Raw genomic sequence first — 24,835 nt, forward strand, 5'->3', positions numbered from 1 at the left:
CCTGGTTCATGTGTTCTAGTCTATGCTTTATGTTCTGTAGGTGATTATGAATGGCGTTAATGTTAATAACATGTTTCCATATCATTCTGAGTAAAGTAAAACACATCAAATATTACTGATAAAAAAAATAAAAAAATACCTACTACACCACTGAATCTAATATCTACCAGAAGTAACAAGAGGCATACATTGATATTTGTTTAGTTAAAATACAGAAAAGCTGTTTAAAACTTACCACAACACAAAGAAAATGTGACTATACTGGCTCAAATGTTCGTCATGAATGGTGTCTGCATAACAATTTTCCTTGATTACGCTCTGGTTTCACAGTTTTATTATTACCAACCACCAAAAAACCGGGGATGTCCCAGGTTTTTATTTTGAAATTCCAGTCACCCTAAGCCAGTCTAACACTACTGTGGAAAATACCCTGTAGTCCAGTTATTGTGGTCACCATGGTTAGCCTTTAGCCTTTAGCCGTTAGCCTTTAGCTGTTAACGTCATAGCTTAGGAGGAATGCAGTGAGAAAGCCGATGGTGTGACATGTTTCTCTTGAAGAAAAGTGAATTGTGCTAAATTTCATCACAGACAGACGTAGCTAAGCCCTGATGCTAACGCGCGAGTGGAGCGTCACGAGAATGTAGCGTCCAAGTGTCAAAAAATGTGACTCTCCCAAGACCCGGGTTTTCAGTTAGCCTACTGTTAAAGCACACATATGACGCTGTGCTCTGATCTATGTTGTAATGCTGTTTCCTCATCACAAACAGATCTGGAGTTTTGTTTTGTTTCATTCGCACATATTTAACACACAAACCCTGTTCTTCTCTCAAACAGAAAACACTCCGTTCCACCTTATGATGTCATGTGGTAATACATGAAGTGCTCCACTGTGTTTTTAAACCCCATACATACTTCACTAGAATCATTATCATCATAAATTACAGCTCTACAATTGCCAAACGTTACTGAAGTTAAGGTCTAACGTAGCAGTTAAAGTCCGCCAGACTTATTTTGGCTGCGATTTGCTTCTCCCCGAGTTTGGGGAGGCGTGACCCGACTTTGTGTCTTTGTTTACGAAATAGTTCATTTTAAAAGTGTTACATTACACAAAATTTACTCTCGTGAGCCTGTGTGTTGTTGTGTTACTTTCTCAAAAAAACAATACCTGGAGTTGTGTTTTGTTTCATTCACACATGTTTGTGTAACTTTTTATTATTAGTCTGTCGACATTTCCAAACCTCAAAATGCTCTTTTCCACCCTGTGATGTCATGAAGCAGTATTTTTCAAGTAAACAGCTACCTTTTACCTTTAGTTCAGAAGAGACTGGCAATTCCAGAAACAGGAATTATCCAAATGATTCTAGTGAAGGTGCATGGAGTTTAAAAACACAGTGTAGCATTTCCTGTATCATTGTTTTGAAGCTGCTGTGCTCCTCATGTGTGGTGTCAGTGTGACTCTGAGCAGCTCTGTCAAATCATAACCACCAAACATCAGTAATGCCACAGTAACAACCAATAAAACAGAGCATCAGGGGCAGAGGAGTGATGTACACAGAGGTGCAAGATACAAACTCAAGAAATAGTGAAAACAATTATTTCTCACCTCTCATAAACTTAATAATAAAAATAAATTTGCACCTTCCCATCCACAATATCCATAGAATTTGTCCTCCATTAATAATGACACCCTGTCCACAAAACATCGTTGTGAATCCAGTTTGAGGCATTGTTTGAAAGTAAAACGGCGAGAGTAGTTCCTCACATGTGTCTGTTTACATCCACACAGAGTACAGATTAAGGTGAAGCTGCAGATTAGTGATAGTGACTCTACTTCCTGTGTACTTTATTGTTAATATTCTGTGCATTAAAAATCATATAACTGAAGTATTGCACCACATTTCACAAATGATAGTCACACAGTTTTATCTTGCATCTAATCTAGAAGTGTAGTGCTCTGATCTTTTGAACATTGAAGAGTCTCAAAGCAAGTGGTTTTACTGTAGACAGGAGACAGCTCTTAACTGTGTATCCTGTGATCCACAGACATATCCCGCTGTAGTCTTTGCGATCTGAGATTTAAAATCTGATAAGATTCTCCTGCTGTCTGTGGTGTGTGCTTTTTGTTGCACATTTAAAAATCATTTAAGAAGGAAAAGTCCTGTAGTGTGTGACGGCCTTAACTTGAAAACTACCACTTCATGACATCACAATGTGGCCAGAGCATTTTGAGCTTTGGAGATGAAGAGAGCCTGATAATGCAGGATTACTCAAACATGTGAATGAAACGAAACACAACTCCAGGTATGTTTTTGAGAAGGTAACAGCATTAATGTAATGTAATGTAATGTAATGTAACAGGCTTAAACCTCACAAGAATTAATTTTGCACAACATAGGAGCTTTAATAATAATGTTAAAACACAAGTATATGCATAACTTGTATTAAATGAATTCAAATACTAAATAGACAAGTCTTGAAATGCTGCTGCTGATTCTGTCTCTTTCAGTGGTCAGTACCTCTCCCACTTCCCCTCTCGTGTTTCATTTGTGATGGTTTTAACAGCAGATCTCCCCTCTCTCTCCTCTCTCTGTAACATTAAAACTGTATAAAGCTATTCCCAGGCCTAAAGTTACGGCCAGGAGACCGCAATTGTGTTTTACAAGATTCAAAACAGGAGCCACATCACTCAGCTCGACGTGGTTTATGGGAAGTATGTGAAGTTATAACAGCTAAATTTGGGATTTTATTATCAAGGATTAAAAACGCTAAAGGAAATGTGTCTGTGTTTTGAGTCAGACTGTTTTGTGGATTAATAACCTTTACGCAGCGTGTCTGTCACCTTCTTGTTTCTATGGAGATGTCATTCTTCTGCCTGGAATGTTCCACAGTATGACTTTAAACAGCTCTACCTTACATTTTTTTCAATTACAGGTGGTTTTAGCTCAAAAATACTGAGGAAAAACAGGCATTTTGACTGTGATCAGGGTTGCGTCTCCACAGATCTGACCTGTAACTTGGTGTGGTTCGGTCTTTATGATAATAGAAAGGTTTGATACCATATTTTTAAATGTTCCAGACAAAGCAGTAAAGAAGTGCTTTTCTCCATGGAGACTGATCCTCCACCAGAAAAGTTACACAATGCACGTTTAAGCATAACATATTGCCTTAAATGTACATCATATATACAGGGTGTCCCAAAAAATTTGACATAATTTTGCAGACCAATAATTTTGACAATTCTTTCAAGATTTTGTATTCAATGTTTTATTTTTGTTCTGTTTTTTTGTTTTTGCTCTATTTTCAGGTTGAGTCATGCCGTTCACACCCAAAGAGAAGTCATTTTGCGTTATGGAATCTGCTCGCACACACTCACCCAAGACTGTGCAGTGTGACTTCAATGCAAAATTTGGACAAACTTCACCAACTGGCAAACTAATTTGGACTTGATACCAAAAATTTAAAGAGGAAAGCTGCTTATGCAGGGCTGAAGGATCTGGCATGCCAAACCGTCATTCGAGGAATATGGGTTTCCAAACTTGTTCTCCTTATGGACTTCTTGGGGCTTCACAAGAGTTTTTCATGAACCCGCTCGACCTTCTCTTCTGATGTTGATGATGGTCTACCAGATCCTTTAGCCCTGCATAATCAGCCTTCCCCTTTACATTTTTGGTACCAAATCCAGTTGTTTGCCAGTTTGTGAAGTTTTTTTTTTCCAAATTTTGCATTGAAGGCACACACACAGTCTTGGGCGACTGTGTCTTGGGCGACTGTGTGTGTGAGCATATATCTGTGTAAATATATATGTTTCACAGTATGGTATTAAACCTTTCTATCATCATGAAGACCAAACCACACATTATTGCATTACCTAGATTTGGTTGTTCCAGAGTAAGGCTTTTTGACTCATCTATCTCCAGATTATTATAAGCTCACACAAGTAATTTTTATGTAATATAGGCCCTTTAACAAAAAAAAATAAAAAAAATAAAGACATTCATTTTGAGATCTCCTCTTCAGATTAGAGTGTGTAGAGAGCGTGAGTTGTTATAGACCACAGAAACATCTTTACTGTTTTCACTTCAGTTCGTGCCTCCTCACAGTCACACCTCACTGACCCAAACCTGCTGCTGTGGCTGTGAAATGCACGCAACCGGATATGGCTTTTAAAGTATGACACTTTTGAATTATTTGTGATTTAATTTGATAACTGACATCATTTTTGAATCTAGAGATAAAGAGCTCATATTATGTTATTTTCTTATTTATGTTATAATGTTGTTTCCTCATCACAAACAGACCTGGAGTTGTGTTTTGTTTCATTCACACATGTTTAACACACAAATCCTGCATATATAGGATGAGTTCTTCTCACAAACAGAAAACACTCCTTCCTGTGATGTCATGTGGTAATACAAGAAGTGCTCCACTGTGTTTTTAAACTCTGTACACCTTCACTAGAATCATTTGGATGATTTCACCCCTGGAATTGGCAATCTGTACTAAACAAAGGTATAGCGGTTAACTCGAAAACTACCGCTTCATGACATTACAAGTTGGAACAGAGCATTTTAAGATTTGGAAATGCAGACAGACTAATAAACCAGAATTACTTGAACATGTGTGAATGAAACAAAACACAGCTCCAGCTAAGTTTCTGAGGAGGTAACAACATTATAACACGACTTAAAGCTCACAAGCTAAAATTTTGCATAATATTGGACATTTAAGATACACTGATCTTTCACACTGCCGTTGTATCCTTGGACACTTCACGCATAACTTATTTAAAAACAGAATTTCTATATGTGCAGTGGTGTAGTGGGGGTATGCAATTTGTGATGTCATCGATGTCAACAAACAAACATAATGCCAGTAAAATTCAGTAATATTTGATGTTTTTTTGTTTTGTTTTGTTTTTTGCAGAATTATAAACATTAATGACATTCATAGTCACCTACAGAACATAAATCATAGACTACAACACATGAACCAGGACTGAACCAGTAGTAAACCAGGACTGAACCAGGACTAAAACAGGACTGAACTAGGACTAAAACAGCACTAAACTAGGACTAAAACAGCACTAAACTAGGACTAAAACAGGACTGAACTAGGACTAAAACAGCACTAAACTAGGACTAAAACAGGACTGAACTAGGACTAAAACAGGACTGAACTAGGACTAAAACGGCACTAAACCAGGACAAAACCAAGAATAAACCAGGTCTAATCTTGGATTTGAGAGTGAGAGAAGGAACCCCGAGCCCACGGAGCAGAGTGTCCGCAAAGGGCGATCGGGTGACAGCTGCACTTAGCTCCGTGAGGCGCGGAGCTCTGAGCCGGTCCTTTCTCTTGCAGTCACCCGATGGGTCAGCTCCGGGCCTGTCCCGACAGTCAGTCCTGGTTCAGTTCTGGTTTAGTCCTGTTTTAAGTCCTGGTTCAGTCCTGGGGTCAGTCCTGGGATCAGTCCTGGGATCAGTCCTGGTCCCGTCATACCACAGGTCCCTGTGGCACTGTACTGCAGATATCATGAGCCTATGCAGGTTGTTTTCACCATTGCCATTCGTTGCAGTTTGACATTTAAGTTGTAGCCATTTTATATTTATTATTTATATATATCTGGTGTTGGGAGAAGTGGGTAGGCAGCGTACCCCCGCGTACCAAGCCCACTACACCCCTGTATATGTGTTTAAATGTGAAAAATTCATTGATTAACTGCTTATATTTTGTCATTTTTATAAGGCTCAGGTTTGTGTATCAAGAGCATCTGATTAAAACATCATTCCTAACTCAACAGTCGCCTCAGATCTGTTGTCGAACCTAATATCAGCCCTTCCCTGTTATCTAACCATGTACAAACTTTGTTTGTACTGAAGGCCACTGTCCCACATGTGATCGGATGAGAACATGACAAATATTTAGGCTCCATGCAAACGCTGTTACAGTATGCGCCAGCACAAGTTTGACGTCACACTTCACCCGTAGGTCCATTTTTGACCCTTCGCTCAGTCTGTTTGTGTGAAAAGAGGCTGGGGAGGACAGAAGAAGGAGGGGAGGAGGGGGTGGTGTCATGGGAAATGTCCACTCTAAATCAAATCCTGTCATTCTATTCATACGAAACACTTCCTAGTTATTGAATACAGGCTGCCATGGCGACCAGCGGTAGTGGTTCTCAAGCTGTGGGGGTCTTTTGCTGAGACGTTGAACTGTCAGTGAGTGGAAATGAGGAGGCAGTGGCTCAGTGGTAGAGCTGGGAGCACCCGCTAACCGTATGATACTTTGTTAAATCCTAGCTCCAGCCGCCAGTGAGTAAATAATATTATTGTGTTATTGTGCAAGACATTTAAGGCTACGCTCATATGATGACGGTCTGAACAAAAGACACAAAAGTGGAGTCGCATCTTCACTTTTATTCCGCGTTTAGACCAGTGTTTTTGGGAGGAAATTTGCGTGCATACAGTGGTGCAAAAGTGTGTGGAATTCGATTGGGTATGCATGCCAGGCGGCTAGATGGTGCTGTGATACACTATACAATACTGTATGTATGTGACGTAAACGTGATGTGAGCACATCTGACCAGAGTTTTGCGTCTTGGGCAGTGCAGATGGAAACGCTACGAAGGAGCATATTCAAGTTTTCCAGTCTGGAGTGTGGTTTCAGATTTTTGCATTTTTGTGGCCATACCAGCTTGTCAAAACCTGATCCCGTCAGATCTCAGAAGCTAAGCAAGACCGGGCCTGGTTAGTACTTGGATGGGAGACACTGGGAATTCCAGGTGCCACAGTGGAGCGCCAGTTGCAAAAACTGTTGTTTTGTCCTTAGGCAAGACACTTCACCCACATTGCCTAGTATGAAAGTGGTGTGTGCGTGAGTGATGGTGGTGGTCGGAGGGGCCAATGGTGCAAATTGGCAGCCTCGCTTCCATCAGTCTGCCCCAGGGCAGTAGTAGCTTACCACCACTGAGTGTTGAGTGAATGAATAATGAACTGTAAAGCGCTTTGGATATCTTGAAGGGCGCTATATAAATGCAATGATTAATTAATTAATTAATTAATTAAGCCACAAAAACGCCGTCACTGTCTAAACGAAAGGCACTTCCGATAAAATAGTTTGTAGTTTTTACCCAAAAGCGTTCTCGTTTAAACGGACTCTAAATGTGCACTGTGTAACTTTCTGGTGTCTTCATGGAGATGTCATTGCTTTGCCTGGGTAATGTTATACAGCATGGCATTAAATGTGTCCAACTTCATGAAGACAAGCTGATGACACCACCAGGCCAAGTTACAGGTCAGATCTGTGGAGAGGTAAGCTAGTCACAGTAAGAATGGATGATTTTCCAAGCAAAACACTTATAATTGAGTAAATGTAACATGGTAACGTTTAATGTCATTTTGTGCCATATTGTTCCAGGCAAAGCAATAAAATCTCCATGGAGACAAGCACAAACACAACCACCACCATTAGAAAAGTTACATCGTATTTGAATAAAAAAATAAATTTAAAAAGTATGACTCTTGTGAGCTTTAAGTCATGTTATAATGCTGCCTCTTCAAAACATACCCAGAGTTGTGTTTTGTTTCATTCACACATGTCCAAGTAATTCTTTAATATTAGCCTGTCTACATCTTTAAAGCTCAAAATGCTCTGTTCCACCTTGTGATGTCATGAAGAAATAGTTTTCATGTTAATAGTTACTTTTAATTCAACAGAGATTGTCAATTCCAGGTCAGAAATTATCCAAATGATTCTAGTGAAAGCGCATGGAGTTTAAAAACAAAGTGGAGCCACATGACATCACAAGGTGCAACAGAGTGTTTCCTATTTGAGAGAAGAACTCAGCCTAAATATACAGGGTTTGTGTGTTAAATATGTGTGAATGAGGCATGTTTATGATGAGGAAACTACATAGTGAGCCCTGTAAATAAGTAATGAGTAAAAACAATAAAACTACACACTTAGCTTTTTCTTTGAGGTTTTATTCCCAGTTTTGTGCATTCAAAACCAGTTTAGCGCTCACTCAGTTGTGGTTCAAGGTTCATAATCTGGAGTTTCAGTTTTGATAGTGTAGACTGATTCCTGGTTTACCCTGGCTCAGCTCAGTTGTCCTTTTGTTCTTCTTATGCTGGTGGTGGTTCATATCAGGGTTTAGACTGGGGTCACTTGAGAACATTGTGTGGTTTGGAGCTCGTCTTGAGATCTGCCCTGGTCCATATCTTCACCTGACAGATTGTGGACCGATAAAACCAGCAGGAAAATGTGTTTCAGTTCAGCGCACAAACAGACTTCCTGAACTGTTTCGAATTGTTTTAAGACCGTAAAATGTTATCGAAATACCTTTCCTTACTCACTGAGCAAAAAAGCAGTAACATCAGGTTAAGCTGTACAATGCAATAAAGCTACACACTTGTACGTTTTTTGTTAAAGATGCATTGTGTTACTTTTCTGGCCTTTCTGGTTTCTTTTAATCTTCTGGCTATACTGTATATGCAAGGTTCCACACTATACATAAATCATTTCTGTCGCTATGGAGACAATTAGATGATGCCATTAAGATATATGCACTGCAATAAACTAAATCTAGTCAAGTTAAGATGTCTTCAGTTAAGAAAGTTTTATGATTTGAGTAAATTTCACTAAACAAGTAAAATGATCTGCCAGTGGATTAAGACTTTTTGTACTTAAAATATGAAAATACATCTTGCTACACTTAAAATAAGAAAAACAACAACTTTTTGCACTTAAATTAAGAAACAAAATCAAATGTTGCTTGAATTAAGAAAAACACACTTCTTCCATTGGTAGATAATTTTACTTATCAAGTTGAATCTGCTAAAATGAAGTAAAATGGTCTTAATTTAAGTTTTTTTCCTTAATATTGTTTTTTTTCCACTGAGTTGTTGTTGAGGTTTTTTGCAGTAAAGGGATCGATGGTTTAAAGATGCATTGTGTAACTTTTCTGGTGAGGGGTCCATCAAATGCTTTTCTTCACGGAGATGTTGTTGCTTTGTCTGGAATGTTCCACAATATGGTATTCAATTTTTCTATCTTCATGGAGACCAAACTAGACCAAGTTACAGGTCAGATCTGTGAAGAGGCGACCCGGCTCACGAACAGAATGTTTGATTTTGTAGATATTTTTGAGCTATAAAACCACCTGTAATTGAAAAAATGTTAGGTACAGCTGGTTAATGTCATACTGTGGGACATTCCAGGCAGAGCAATGACATATTCATAGTATGTATGTAACTTTCCTGGTGGAGGATCCGTCACCTGTTTGTCTCCAGACAGGCCAAATCACAGTTTGGCTCTGTGGAGAGGTGACCCCGCTTACAGTCAGAATGCATCAGTTTCAATGTTTTGTTTTGTTTTCAACCAGTAAAAACATAGGATATCAAACAAATAAAGGAAATAATATCAGACAAAGCAGTGCTATCTCCAGGGAAACAAGCATGGCCATGAGCTTTGGGTTATGACTAAAAGGACAAAATCGCAGATACAAGCGGTCAAAATGAGTTTCCTCTGCAGGGTGGCTGCGCACTCCCTTAGAGATATGTTGAGGAGCTCAGTCACACAGGGGGAGCTCAGAGTAGACCTGCTGCTCCTCCACATCAAGAGGAGCCAGCTGAGGTGGCATGTCCCACCAGGAGGAGGCCTCGGGGAAGACCCAGGACACGCTGGAGGGACTATGTCTCTTGGTTGGCCTGGGAACATCATGGGAACATCCCCGGAGGAGCTGGAGGAAGTGTCCGGGGTGAGGGAAGTCTGGGAGTCCCTGCTCAGACTGCTGCCCCCGTGACCTGGCGCCAGATAAGCAGAAGAAAATGGATGGATGCATGAATGGGAAGCGAGCAGTAGCTGACCTTCTCTAGAAAAGTTACTTAGTGCATCTTTAGGCCTTTGAAAATGCATGTACTTGATTACTTACTGTATCTGTGTATTTTGTATTAATGGACTTTTATATGGCTGAAATGTATATATGTTTTGTATAAAAAAATATTCTTGGACCCAAAGAATAGTAGCAATTTGTCTAATGTGGATTATATCTATAAAATTGAACAAAAAACTACCAAAGTATTTATTCATACAGCAACAAATTCTACTTTTTCAACACTTCTGCACTCTGTTTTGGTGCGCTGTACATTTCTGTGGTTCGTAGTCACTGTCTGTAGAGAAGTCTCGTGCTGGTCTATCTCCCATCTCTCCAGGTGTGTTTTTGGTTGGTCAGGTTTTCCATTTTATCTGTGGTCTGTGTTTGGCGGTGCAGCTGCTCCACGCCTCATGTCTTCACCTGTGTCTGAGCTCTGAACGCACAGCTGCCCGAGGTTTAAGAGTCTCTGCTGAGTCACGTGTGCAAGTACTCACTGGTATTCACTGGTATGCAAACCAAGCTGGAAAAGGCATACAACCAGATATGGCTTTTAAAGTATGTTTTCTTTAGTTTCTTTGTAATTATTTATGATATTATAACTGACCTAATTTCTGAATCTAAAGTTAAAACGACCATGTTATTCTATTTTATGATCTATGTTTTAATGCTGTTTCCTCATCACAAACAGACCTGGAGTTGTGTTTTGTTTCATTCACACATGTTTAACACACAAACCTGCATATTTACGCTCAGTTCTTCTCTCAGACACAAAAAACACTCTGTTCCACTTTGTTGTGATGTCATGTGGTAATACAGGAAGTGCTCCACTGTGTTTTTACTCCATACACCTTCACTAGAATCATTTCACTAGATTTCACTCCAGAAATTGACAATCTCTACAAAACTACAGGTAAAAATGTAGTTGTAAACTTGAAAAACTACCGCTTCATGACATCACAACATGAAACAGAGCATTTTGAGCTGGGGTTTAAGAATCTCTGCTGAGTCATGTATACAAGTATTCACTGGTATTCAAACCAAGCAGCTCCAAGGTTAAAAGAAATCTCCCTTTCCAATATTATACCATGATACCAAATACCAGAATAGGGCAGTGGTGGGAGAAGTACTCAATGTTGTGAAGTAAAAGTACAGATACAGGGGCAAACGATTGCTCAAGTATTAAGTATCTTATGAAAAAATCTATTTACTGTCTGTGTCTGTTTGTTTGGTAAGTTGGTCCTGTTTACCTGTTTGTCCTGTTGTTTATTTGGTTGTTTGTTTGTTTTTATTGTTATATTTTGTCTCCTTTTTGGTCAGTATGTAAAATAGCATTATTGTTTATATTTGTGTTCATGATTTTAATTTATTGTGTTGATATCTGTCTGGTTGATGAAGATTTGCAATCACAGAGACTATGAACACAAAAAAAGTTTTAAAATATCTACTCAAGTAAAACTACTGAAGTACCTGTTTAAAAATGTAACTGTAATTTGTAAAACAAAAAAAGAGTGTAATTCTGATTAAAGAAATACCACCAACAACACCAACATTTAGCTGATTTTAAGTGATTCAAATGATTTGTACAATTTTTTTAGCTGTTTGTGTGTTTTTGTGTGTTTGGTTTGCTCAGAGTTGGGACGATAACTCAAATTAAATGTGTTAAAAATAAATCTCAGCCATTTCAGCAGATCTCAAACTTTTTTTTTTCAGTCCAGATCTAAAATGTAGTGGAGGTAAAAAGTACAGATACCTGTTCTCAAATATAGTGAAGTAAAAGTAAAAAGTATCCACTGTAAAATGTACATACGTGAAGTACAGATACCTAAAAAAAAATTTGTACTTAAGAATTGTACTTTTATTTTTGTACTTCATTGTCTTCCACCACTGAGGCAGGGTTCATAATTATTTCTATATTATTTCTCTTCGTCCTTCCTTCTTTTTGTTCAAGCCGGTAATGACAAAGCACATACCGTAATGGTTAGAACATGTTGTTATGTTAATTGGCAGATTTTTGTTGTTGTTCTTTTTAAAGGTGCATTGTGTAACTTCTGGTGGAGTGTCCGTCAGATGCGTTTCTCCATGGAGATGTTATTGCTTTGTCTGGAATGTTTCACAGTACGGTATTAAACCTTTCTATCTTCATGGAGACCAAACCAGACCAAGTTACAGATCAGATCTGTGGAGAGGCGACCCCACTCACAGTCAGAATGTCTTTGTTTTTCTAGATGTTTTTGTACCATAAAACCACTTGTAATTGAATAAATGTCAAGTAGAGCTGCTTAATGTCACACTGTGGAACATTCCAGACAGAGCAATGGTATATCCCTAGGAACAAGTAGGTGACAGACCCCCAACCAAAAATGACATAGTGCACATTGATTTAAATTTTAGCTGTAAGTGGTTACTAGTCAGATCTGTAAAAGGCAACCCCCTGACCTCCTAGTAAGAATGTATATTTTTCAAGATATTTATTTAGCTATAACAATACCCACAACTGAGTAAATGTAAGATATACATCTTTTTAATGCTGTACTGTGGAAGAGCACGTGCCAGGCCACTTACCAGAAAAAAAACTTGCATAGTTCAGCTTTAATTTAGAACAAAAATGTATTCATGTTTTAAAATTGACTCTTGTGAGCTTTTATAATGCTGTTATCTCCTCAAAAACAGACCTGGAGTTGTGTTTTGCTTCATTCACACATGTCTGAGTAATCCTTTATTATGAGTCTGTTTACATCTTGTCTTGACTACTGTAATGTCCTGTACACAGGTATGAGTCAAGCTCACCTGTCACACTGACAGTTAGTCCAAAATTCTTCGCACGCCGAAGAGAACACATTACACCTATTTTATCCTCATTGCACTGGCTCAACATTCATTTTAGAGTTGATTTTAATATAGTATTGTTTGTTTTCAAAGCACTTCATGGACTGGCCCCAATGTACATTTTAGACCTCCTTGTCCTCTAAACTTCGCTCGCTCTGAGTTCTGACGGCCAGCTTCAACTCGTCTTCCCAAAAACAAGACTCAAATGTCGGGGTGACCAGGTTTTTTCTGTGGAGAGCGTCCTTTCAGTCGATTCTTTTAAGTCTCGTTTAAAAACACACTTTTACTCACTGGCTTTTAACACGGAGTGAGAATTGTGTGACCTTTGACTGTCTTTTATTGATTCTATTTGCTATTTTATTTGCTCATTTTAGTATGTTTTATGTTTTTTATTGACTTGCTTATTTATTTTATGTTTTATTTTATTTAATGTGTTAATTTATTTTGTGCTACCCTGTGCATCACTTTGGAGACTTTGTGTTGGAAAAATTTTGCTATATAAATAAAGTTGGATTGGGTTGGAACGCAAAGCTCAAAATACTTTGTTCCACCCTGTGATGTCATATAGTGGTAATTTTTAAGGCCCCTTCCACACTAGTATGTATTCGAGTCATTTTCGTTGCAGATGCAGTGTTCGTCCACAGTAATCTGATGGACAACAGCTCCAGAGACTGAACGATCTGGTGCCCCCAGCTCCCACGAATTCATTTGAGTACAGGTCAAATCCGGCACTGTGTGGACGCCTGAAAACGCTTATACACTGATGTAGGTCTATGCACCCCGAAGTAGCTAATTCACTGCGTATGACCTGCAGACGTGTAATCTCTGAAAAGTTTAACATGAATTATCTCCAACGTGACAGAAGCACAGAACAAACTCACCATCAGCAGAACACCCCTCTGTCACAGAAACAACACATGTGAACCGCATCAGCGCACAAGGAGCGTTAGTTTATGCAAATTGTCCATGCGGTTTTAAGTTTAACTTCTGCAAAACGTAAACAAATATGCTCAAAGCTGTGTGGGTAAGGAAGGATTGCAGACACAGAAACGACGTGTGTGGATGCAGATCGTTTCCGATGCGGTGATATAGTGAAACACAGATTCATTAAAGTGGAAATGGGGTCTAAGTTAACAGCTACATTTTACCTTTTGTTCAGTAGAGATCGACAATTCCAGAGCTGATATTATCCAAATGATTCTAGGGAGGGTGTATGGAGTTTAAAAACAAAGTATTACCTCATGACATCATAAGGTGGAACAGTGTTTTCTATTTGAGAGAAGAACAGCCTAAATATGCAGGGTTTGTGTGTTAAATATGTGTGAGTAAAACAAAACACAACTCCAGGTATGTTTGTGATAAGGAAACAACATTATAATATACAAATGGACACTACATCTATTTCTGGCACTGTAATTCCCCTGTTGGCTATTAATAAGGTATATATATGTCTATTTGGAATTCAGTGTACATTATTTACAAGATGGATGGAGTTGTTTTCGAACATTTGTTTTCACTGAATCAGATTTTTCACATTGCAATCTCCACCCATGTCATTGTAGCTAAGTCTCCTTTTATTTTGCCGTCTGGACACTCCGTTTAAAAGCATGCTGCTCTAAGTCTTATACTGGTGTTTACTACAATAAAGGGCAAGGCTTTTCGCACACAAACACACACACACACACACACACTGTACAGCTGCAGCTCTATTTCCTGCACGTGTTCATCTTAAACCACTTCCTCTGAGCTTTAAATCATCGCACGAAGAAAAAGAGAGACAAACGAAATGTAAAAAAATGAAATGCATTACAATACGCCTACACATTTTTATGTATTTTACTTTTAACGCACTGGAAACTGCACAATCTCTAGGTAAAAACTTGGCAAGTAAAATGATCTACCAATGGGATAAGTGTGTTTTTCTAAAGGTGCACTGTGTAACTTCTCAATATTCCAAAGTTTCAAGTTTTCAATCTGCATAGAAACAAGCAGGAGATACCACCAGGCTAATTTATAGGTGAGATCTGTGAAGAGGCGACCCCACTCACAGTAAGAATGTGTGTTTTTAAAGGTATTTAAGCGATAAAAACACCAATATTTGCATATATAAATTTATATTTTCGGGCAAGGCAATAACATCTTCATGGTAACGGACTCCCAGCCTTAAAAATTAGTGCATTAGCAGTGCACCAACTCAAGCAACATTAGATTTTGATGTTTTGTTGTGTCGCAAGATGTATTTTCATATTTTAAGTACAAAAAGTCTTGTTCCACTCGCAGATAATTTTGCTTAAGTGAAATTTACTCAAATCATGATAAAACTTTCTGTATTCAAGTACATTTTTGCAGTTTCACAAAAAATATTGCATAATTTTGTTTATAATTTTGCTTCCAGGGTTGGACACGGTATGCAGGTGTGACAGACAGAGGTATGTTACCTAGCAACTATAAGGGCCAAAACAAAATTACATAATATGATTTAAACTAATAAAAATAGAGACAAGGGTGTAGATCCTAGTCACACACTTAAAAACAATTAAAGGAGCTAGAGGTCAAAGAGGTCACTGTCCTTAAAGGGCCTATATTAAGTTATTTCCTGATTTATGTTATAATGTTGTTTCTTCGTCACAAACAGACCTGGAGTTGTGTTTTGTTTCATTCACACATGTTTAACACACAAATCCTGCATATTTAGACCCTTTCCTGAGTTCTACCCCAGTCCACCTTGTGATGTCATGTGGTAATACAAGTGTTTCATTGTGTTTTTAAACTCCATACATCTTCACTAGAATCATTTGGATGATTTCAGCCCTGGAACTGCCAACCTCTACTGAACTAAAGGTCAAAGGTAGCTGCTAACTTGAAAATGACAGCCTCGTGCCATCACAAGGTGGAACAGAGCAGTTTGAGCTTTGGGGATGGATAGACAGAGTCATAATAAAGGATTACTCAAACAAACAAAACAACTCCAGGTATGTTTTTGATGGGGTAAGAACATTAGAACATGGCTTAAAGCTCACGAGACAATTTTGAATAACATAGGATCTTGAATACATTCATTCAGAGATAAATCATTACTCATAGTATTTTCTTTAGCAGCACATGACCATCATACAATACATTAAGACTAATTTCAGTCTCCATGGATACGAGAAACACAAACAGCTCATTTCACAAAATCCAACAGTCCCTTACTTGTGTCCATGATATAATGTTAAAAACTGAGCTCAAAACACAAAATGATTCAAAAACTGCTCAATGTGTGAGCCAGGTAACCACAAGAGCAGCCAACCCCTCTGTTGCCATGGGAAATGTTTAGATACAGTATTTATTCCACTGATTTTTTTTATTTTTATAGTTTATACGCCACTGTCATGCTTGGATAAACTGTAAACGTCACTAAAAACGACTTTCTCTTTGTGTAAATCAAAGCCACATTAAATGATGACACTATCGGAGTAGATTTACTGTAGCAGACAATACACAGCATTAATCTGCGCTAATGCTCTGAATGTGCCACTCTCTTTAAGCACACATCTGAACACTTCACAGTCTGAAGCTCCATAATGGATCTAATGCCTCTTTTATTTCTGAGGATAGAACATAGTGACGTAACAGTCACTGCTCATTAAACTGCTGTAGGATCTGTGTTTGTGCCAAAACCGCCAAATCATAATTAGGTAAGAGCACACAGCAACTGCTACCGAGGCCAAGGGAACGCACACTTCATAATGAAAACACACTAATGAGCATACAGAAATGAACATAGACTAATGAACACACACTGATGAACTTAAATAACTGTCACAAACACGAATGAACTTGACTTAAAGCTCCTTTATTACATGAAACTGACTCTTGGGAAATTTAAGCCATGCTATAATGTTATTGCCCCCTCAAAAACATATCTGGAGTTGTGTTTTGTTTCATTCACACATGTTTGAGTAATCCTTTATTACTGGTCTGTCTACATCTCCAAAGCTCAAAATGCTCTTTTCCACTTTGTAATGTCAGGAATTGTTAGTTTTCAAGTTAACACCTACTTTTTATCTTTAGTTCAATTAGAAATGGGCGATTCCAGAGGTGAAATCATCCAAATGATTTTCGTGAAGGTGTATAGAGTTTAAAAACACAGTGGAGCACTTTCTGTATCACCACATGACATCACAAGGAACATAAATTTGCAGGGTTTGTGTGTTAAAAATTATGAATGAAACCAAACACAACACTTGGTATGTTTTGGATGATGAAACAACTTTATAACATAGATCAGGAAATTGCATAACATGAGCACTTTAATATTAATTTATTGATGTTACAGATAGGTGAGATTTAGTTTTCCTCACCACAGCTGTGTCTGACTTTTCTCATGGGCTCTCCTGTCCAAAAAGAATCACTGTGCTTGTTGAAGTTTTCTCATCTCAGCAGATATTTTCCCCACAATGCAATTTCAGTCAGCGAATACGGAAACATCTGTATAATAAAATATAATGTATGAAACTGTGTCTGTCACAAAAGTGCCAAATGTTTACAGAAAAGCACAGATAGAACTCAATAACAGAGAGAATCCTTCAAAGTATACAGGAAAAGTGTTATTTTTCAAAGGACAATTTTAAGAGCATGGAAATTTTCACAGTATGGCATTAAACGTGTTTATATCCATGGAGACAAGAAGGTGGCACCTCCAGGCCAGTTTGTGGATCAGATCTGTGGAGAGGTGACCCTGTTCACAGTATGCATGTTTTCTGAGCAATTAGCACATGTACTTGTAATTATTAAATTACTGAGTTGATTAGGTTTATCTCGGGGTCTTGTTCTCAAGTGAGGGAAGGATGGAGCGTGAGATTGACAAGTGGATCGGTGCAACGTCGGCAGTGATGCGGTCACTGTATCAGACCGTTGTGGTGAAGAGGGAGCTGAGTCGAAAGCAAAGCTCTCGATTTTTACCGCTCAGTCTACATTCCTGTCCTCATCTATGGTCTTGAGCTTTGGGTAATGACCAAAAGAACCTTAGAGATAGGGTGAGGAGTTCAGTCACATGGGAGAAGCTCGGGGTAGAGCCTCTGCTCCTCCATGTTGAGAGGAGCCAGCTGAGGTGGCTCGGGCATCTGTTCCGGATGCTTCCTGGGCGCCTTCCTCGGGAGGTGTTCAGGGAATGTTCCACCAGGAGGAGGCACCGGGGAAGACCCAGGACACAATGGACGGACTATGTCTCTCGGCTGACCTGGGAACATCTCGGGGTCTGCCCAGAAGAGCTGGAGGATGTCCGACCCGGTCTCGAATAAGAGTAAGAAAATGGATGGATGATTAGGTTTAATGCCATACTATATACATAAACGTTATTCAAATTTTCTGATCTATGTTATAATGCTGTTTCATCATCACAAACATACCTGGAGTTTTGAGTTTTCATTCACACAAACCATGCATAGTTTTTCTCTCAAACAGAAAACTCCACACACCTTCAGAATTATTTGGATGATTTCAGCCCTGGAATTACCAATCTCCACTAAACAAAAGGTAAAAGGTGTTAACTTGAAAACTACCACTTCATGGCATCACAAGCTGGAACAGAGCATTTTGAGCTTCAGAGTTGTAAACAGATTTATAAAGGATTACTCAAAAGTGTGTGAATGAAACAAAACACAGGTATGTTTTTGAGGAACATTTTAACATGACTTAAAGCTCATAGGAGTCATTTTTGCATAATAAAGGACCTTTAAACAAAAAAGACAAAATAAATAAATACATATGGTTTATCTACTGATTTTGTTACATGTTAAACCAAGTGCAAATTTCTGATAAAATATTAGTAGTAATATTCACTTTTAGTACAAATTCTCCCATAGTCTAAAGATAACCCATGATTTTCAAATGGACATAACTCCCCTCCTCTCAGACGTGAACGCCGTCCGTCCTCATATTTGGCATTTCTTCTTCTCTGTGTCACAGTTGTTCCCACACTGCTGCGCTCTGATTGGTCGAGAGGGCCCTGCTGTTTGGATCATGCTACTTTGAAAAGAAAAGAAAGATGGCGGCGCAGTAATAACAAATCACCTCCCTACCATGCATACAGGAGATTACCTAAGGGCTGTGTTAGTCACGGTTGTTTGTTTACTTTATAGTTGGTGCCTGGTAACAAGCAATTAGCGTGACATATTGCAGTAGCTGGGCTTAAAGTCAAGGCCAAAGTTTATTACTTTTATATACGTGAAAATATAAACTGCTATACTAGTACTATAAAACTATAAACTACTATTAAATGACAAAAATATGAAAAAGCAAATGGAACAAAATTCAGTAGTAAAAATGCATGAAACTTTCTACAAAACTTTCTAAAAAATAAACTTTATTTTCTTATTATTTAATTTAATTGCTCTGAAAACTTACAAAATCTTCCACAATATGACATAAAACCTTTCTATCTCCATGGAGAATTTTCTGAAGCTTTAACTATCTTTTTTCCATGGAATCATCCAGCTCCAGAAAGTTGCATACTGTACCTTTAAGACTTAAGTTACAGTGTTCCTTAAGCAGTAGTAGTAGTAGAAGTTGTTATTGTTGTTGTTGTAGTAGTAGTTGTTGTTGTATTAGTTATTGTAGGGGTTGTAGTAATAGAATATATATTTCTAAACAGACCAACAAAGAGTATAGTAATAGTAGTAGAAATAGTAGCAGTAGAAGTAGTTTTAGTAGCAGCAGCAGCAGTAGTAGTAGTAGTAGCAGTAGTAGTAGCAGTTGTAGTAGTAGTAGTAGTAATAGTAGTAGTAGAAGTAGTAGGAGCAATTGTAGTAGTAGTTTTAGTAGCAGCAACAGTATCAGTAGTAGCATCAGTAGTAGCAGTAGTAGTTTTAGTAGTAGCAATAGTAGTAGAAGCAGCAGCAGTAGTAGTATTAGTAGTAGTAGTAGCAATAGTAGTAGAAGTAGTAGTAGTAGTAGTAGTAGTAGTTTTAGTAGCATATATTTACATACATTTGCATTTGCTTATATTGATACAGCCCTGTACACTGTATTATGATAAGCAGCAGTAGTAGTAGTAGTAGTAGTAGTAGTAGTAGTAGTAGTAGTAGTAGTAGTAGTAGTGATAGAAGTAGCAGTAGTAGTAGTAGCAATAGTAGTTGTTGTTGTAGTTATCCTTGTAGCAATAGTAGTAGTTTTAGTAGCATATATTTATATAAATTTACATTCCCTTATATTGATACAGCAATGTACACTGTATTATAAGTAGTAGTAGTTGTAGTAGTAGTTGTTGTTGTAGTAGTAGCAGTAGTAGTAGTAGTAGTAGTAGTAGTTGTAGTAGTAGTAGCAGTAGTAGTAGTAGTAGTAGTAGTAGTAGTTTTAGTAGCATATGTAGTTTTAGCCATTTGAAATTTACATTCACTTATAATGATACAGCAGTATACATATTATTATAAAAGTAGTAGTAGTAGTAGTAGTAGTAGTAGTAGTAGTAGTAGTAGTAGTAGTAGTTGTTGTTGTTGTTGTTGTAGTAGCAGTAGTAGTAGTAGTAGTTGTTGTTGTTGTTGTAGTAGTAGCAGTAGTAGTAGTAGTAGTAGTAGTAGTAGTAGTAGTAGTAGTAGTTGTTGTTGTTGTTTAGTAGTAGCAGTAGTAGTAGTAGTAGTAGTAGTTTTAGTAGCATATGTAGTTTTAGCCATTTGAAATTTGCATTCACTTATAATGATACAGCAGTATACATATTATTATAAAAGTAGTAGTAGTAGTAGTAGTAGTAGTAGTTCGAGTAGCATATATTGTTTTAAAATGTACATTATCTTCTATAGACACAGGCCTATTATATACACACACTATTATGATAACCTAGTGAATGTGCTTTTAAAACCCAGACAGAGCAGCCTATTCTCCCTCTGTCTGCACACTCTGACCCTGGAGATGTGAGCCTGCCTCTCGCCGTTATGTAAAAGCCACTTACGTTAATGGACCCTTGTTCCAGTGATGGCGAGTCCGTCTTGAACATTCCCAGGTCTTATCACAACTCCACATCGTTTCCTCAAAGTTTAACGACCGAAGTTAAGAGCCAAGTCCCTGAAGAGAAACCGTGAGTGAGACTACGTGACCACCGCACACACTCCGATTACACTCACATTTATGACGATTATCAGAAACCAGATCAGATATTTTCAATGACTAACTTAAAGGTGCAGTGTGTAACTTTTCTGGTGGAGTGTCCATTTTCTGGCGATGCCCAGAATGTTCCACAGTATGGCATTAAAGTGTTCTATTTTGCACTGATTTGATTATAAGTTGAAATAGCTCCAAAAGCATGCATTTGTACTGTGAGTTGGCTCGCCTCTCCACATATCTGACCCGTAACCTGACCTGGTGCTGTCATGTACTTGTCTTTATAGCAACAGATACATTTAATACATCTTGAGTAAAATGTGTCTTGCCCATGTGCAAATATTTAGTATAAGCAGCTCTTGAGGTTAAAGTCTGTCCTCTGTATACTGCCTGCATCTAATTATAAAGCCTTTAATTGCTTGATAATCAGGAAGTGTAGGCGCGGTTAGCATTCTAGTTGTGTTAAGATATTGATACTTTGCAGCTGATATTATCAACATTCCCTGCGGGTATGATGCTAACTGTAAGCATGCTCTGTTTAAGATTTATTGGACTTTAATCTGAGCTGTAATTTAACACAATATGACCAAAATAACAAACTTAGGCGGCGTTCAGACTGCAGGGTTTATTGCTCAATTCAGATTTTTTTTTTTTGGTGAAATCAGATTTTTTTTTTTTTTTTGCGAGGCTGTTCACATTTCCAATTAAATGAGATGTGCATGTGATCTCCAGTGTGAACTTTAAACGCTTCAAAAGTGTCCCGCATGCGCATAACATGTCACACGCAGCGAGTGTGCTCAGTGTTTAAAGAAGTCGCCTAAACGCTGGGCTTGTCTCCCAAAATACAGTCCAGTTCTTTCGTAAAATGGACAGGTTACACGTCCACGGCCGTTTTGTTTTTGTTTGAGTCATTAGCCTCCTTGAATTTGGCTCACGGGCTCTTTATTATTTGTTGACATTGGAGCCAAGACCGCCTGTAGCCGAGCTCGGACATTTCTTTGGCAAGCATTTCAAAAAACGCCCGGTTTGGATAAGAGAATTTGACCTGAATACAGCGATCCCCCCCAAATATTAATTAACTCGCTAATCTCGCTTTCCTTCCATTGACTAGACTCTGAGCCTGACGTGTAGGTGGGATGAATGTGACCTGGCAATTCAGACTGAAGCCTCATGTCAAAACATCAGATATGTATCGGTTTTAGGAGCACATATCCAAGTGGCCTGGGTCGCATTTGAAAAAATGGTATCTGTCATTAAAAGATCAGATACAGTTCACACAGGGGTGAAAAAATAGGATTTGGGTCACTTCAGGCTGCAGTCTGAACGTAGCTTTATTTGGTAAAATAGCATTACATCACAAGCTACCATCACATTAGGCAACAGTTTCAGTTAGTCACTTTCACAATTTTAGCTGAAAATCAAACATAGTGTGACCTGATGTTCCTATTTACCCATTACAGTCCCAGTTTCGAGCCCTGTGTCCCCTGTCTCAGCGGATTTATCCAAAACCATTGATTTGTCCCAGTTTCATACAAGAAATGTCAATGTCAGTGTCCTTATTTTTGTCCAATTTGATCTAAACCAGAACTAAATTAAGACTAAAACAGGACACATCACAATCACAATTTTTGACTAATCAGATCCTCACCAACAGTAAAGAGGAGCATAAATTATAATTTCTTTAGCCAAAATACAGAAAATCGTGTTTGCAAATGATTATAAAGTTTTAAAAATTCAATGTCAGAAGTCCCTCAGATTATGACTGAATCCACGTAATCAAACACCTAAAAAGAAGCATCAGACCATCTTAATAGCTAATGTGTGCATTGTGTCACCACGGTAACAGCTGAACGTTCCACCATTAGAGATACATGTAGTACACTTCCAGCGAGATGTCACCTTAAAGTACCAATAGGAGCACATGTTAAAGGTGCGCTATGTAACTTTTTGGTTGGGTTTCCATCAAAATCCTGTTTCTATGGAGATGTGATTGCTCTGTTTCGAATGTTCCACTATATGACTTTACATTTATTCAATTACGGATGGTTTTATAGTTCAAAAATACCTAGAAAACCAAGTATTCCAACTGTGAGCGGGGTTACTTTTCCACAGATCTGACCTGTAACTCGGTCTAGTTTGGTTTCCATGAGTACCTTCCACCGGAAAAGTTACACAGTGCATCTTTAAAGCTCCTTCCCTCTAGATTTACTTCCTTTCTAAATATCTGACATACTTCACTTCAGACGAACCTGTGAGTAATGAAGTCGCTGTGACTTTGCACTTTCCTGTTCGTGGCAGCGCACTGTAAACAGACGGGTCAGAGGTCAAACGCGCCGTGGGAAACGTGCCGCGCCGCAAAGACTTCTGGGTAAAACTTTGATATTCTTCCAGCACGGATGAATTTCCCTTAATCATTTCAGCTGCCTGACGGTTTTATAGCCTATAATTTAGCTGAGCGGACGGCGCAGTAGATAACCCGAGCACGGCTAAAGCTCTGGAGTATTAGCCTGTACTTTGTGGTTAAGGATGAAATGTTCCAGTGAAATTTAAGCTACAGTGACGTGTTTTATTGGGTGAGAGGTATGAGTGAAATGGCACGGTGCTGGTCCTTATATGGGCAACAGGTCAAAACGTCTCCACTCTTATGTAACAAAGCACAGTGCACTTTAATGTATAGAACTACTGGAATGACTCAACTAATATACTTTTTTATTTTTTTTTATGTACGATTACTGCTACTACTACTACTACTACTACTACTACTATTCGTACTACAACAACAACTACTACTACTACCACTACTAATACTACTCTACTACTACTACTACTACTACTACTACTACTACTACTACTATTCTTACTACAACTACTATGACTACTACTACCACTACTTCCACTACTAATACCACTACAACTGCTACTACTACTACTACTACTACTACTGCTACTACTACTATTCTTACTACAACTACTACTACTACTACTACTACCACTACTAATACCACGACTGCTACTGCTACTATTCTTACTACTACTACTATTACTACTATGACTGCCACTACTACTATGATTACTGTTGCTGCTACTACTATTTATTTTTTCTACTACTACTACTACTGCTGCTGCTGCTGCTGCTGCTGCTGCTGCTACTATTACTACTGCTACTATTACTACTACTAACTATTGCTACTACTACTAATACTTCTACCACTACTACTGCTGCTGCTGCTGCTGCCGCCGCCACTGCTGCTATTACTACTATTGCTATTGCTACTACTACTACTACTACTACTACTACTACTACTACTACTACTACTACTACTGCTATTGTTACCCTCTACTATTACCACTATTACTACTACTACTGCTACTACTACTAATACTACTACCACTACTACTACCGCTGCTTCTGCTGCTGCTGCTGCTACTACTACTATACCACTAAAAGTACTTGACACTACTACAACTCTATTGCCTACAATTTCCACTGAAGTTTATTTAGTTCTGTCATTATTATTTTTTATTATAACTTCTCTCTTAGATGTTCTTAGACTTTGCATTGACACAAAAAAATTAACAGACTTGAACTCAAGTTGTCATATCTGAAAGAACCACACCTGCTTCTCCTCTTTTTATCTGCGAACCAGTTGCCCAGTGACTTGGCATTTTTCTTACACCAGATGCCCTGCCGATCACACCAAGCAAGATTAGAGGCAAACCTTCCACCAGAAAAGTTTCATATCGTGGCTTTTACATCCTTCCATATTTTCTTGTCATTCCTTACTGTGCAGTTTCCTCTCCTCTCACCTCTATGAACTTGCAGATTCCTTTTTGTTTACAGCTCAGTTTCAGCGCAGTGACAGATTTAAGAGCCTTTAAAGTCTGTGGGCGGGGCCTATGACACTTCTAAAAGCACAAAACCGTCAATCACTCAACAATAAAGGAGTTAATATGACAACATGGTTCAGGAGAGAAGCTACCGTTTGGTACAAGGAACTCAAAGCCGCACTGATGAGGCAATCTGAGTAAAGCTGTTTGTAATTAATTAGTAGCTTTTTATAA

At 38.4% G+C, this 24,835-nt stretch overlaps 1 long non-coding RNA gene and 1 pseudogene across 1 annotated transcript; one reads left to right on the forward strand and one right to left on the reverse strand.

The window, feature by feature from the left end:
• Positions 1-6,670: 6,670 nt before the first annotated feature.
• Positions 6,671-6,787, forward strand: LOC129408766 (5S ribosomal RNA; annotated as a pseudogene).
• A 9,109-nt stretch (positions 6,788-15,896) lies between these two features.
• LOC129408666 (uncharacterized) lies at positions 15,897-24,607 on the reverse strand. The gene is made up of 4 exons (XR_008632067.1): positions 24,558-24,607; positions 24,391-24,458; positions 20,625-20,737; positions 15,897-18,706 (listed from the first exon to the last, which is right to left on the reverse strand). It is a non-coding gene; the product is annotated as an uncharacterized LOC129408666 (long non-coding RNA).
• Positions 24,608-24,835: the final 228 nt, after the last annotated feature.

Source organism: Boleophthalmus pectinirostris, unplaced genomic scaffold (genome assembly GCF_026225935.1).
Source record: "Boleophthalmus pectinirostris isolate CB_2022bp ecotype Guang Dong unplaced genomic scaffold, ASM2622593v1 HiC_scaffold_17, whole genome shotgun sequence".
Lineage (NCBI taxonomy): Eukaryota > Metazoa > Chordata > Actinopteri > Gobiiformes > Gobiidae > Boleophthalmus > Boleophthalmus pectinirostris.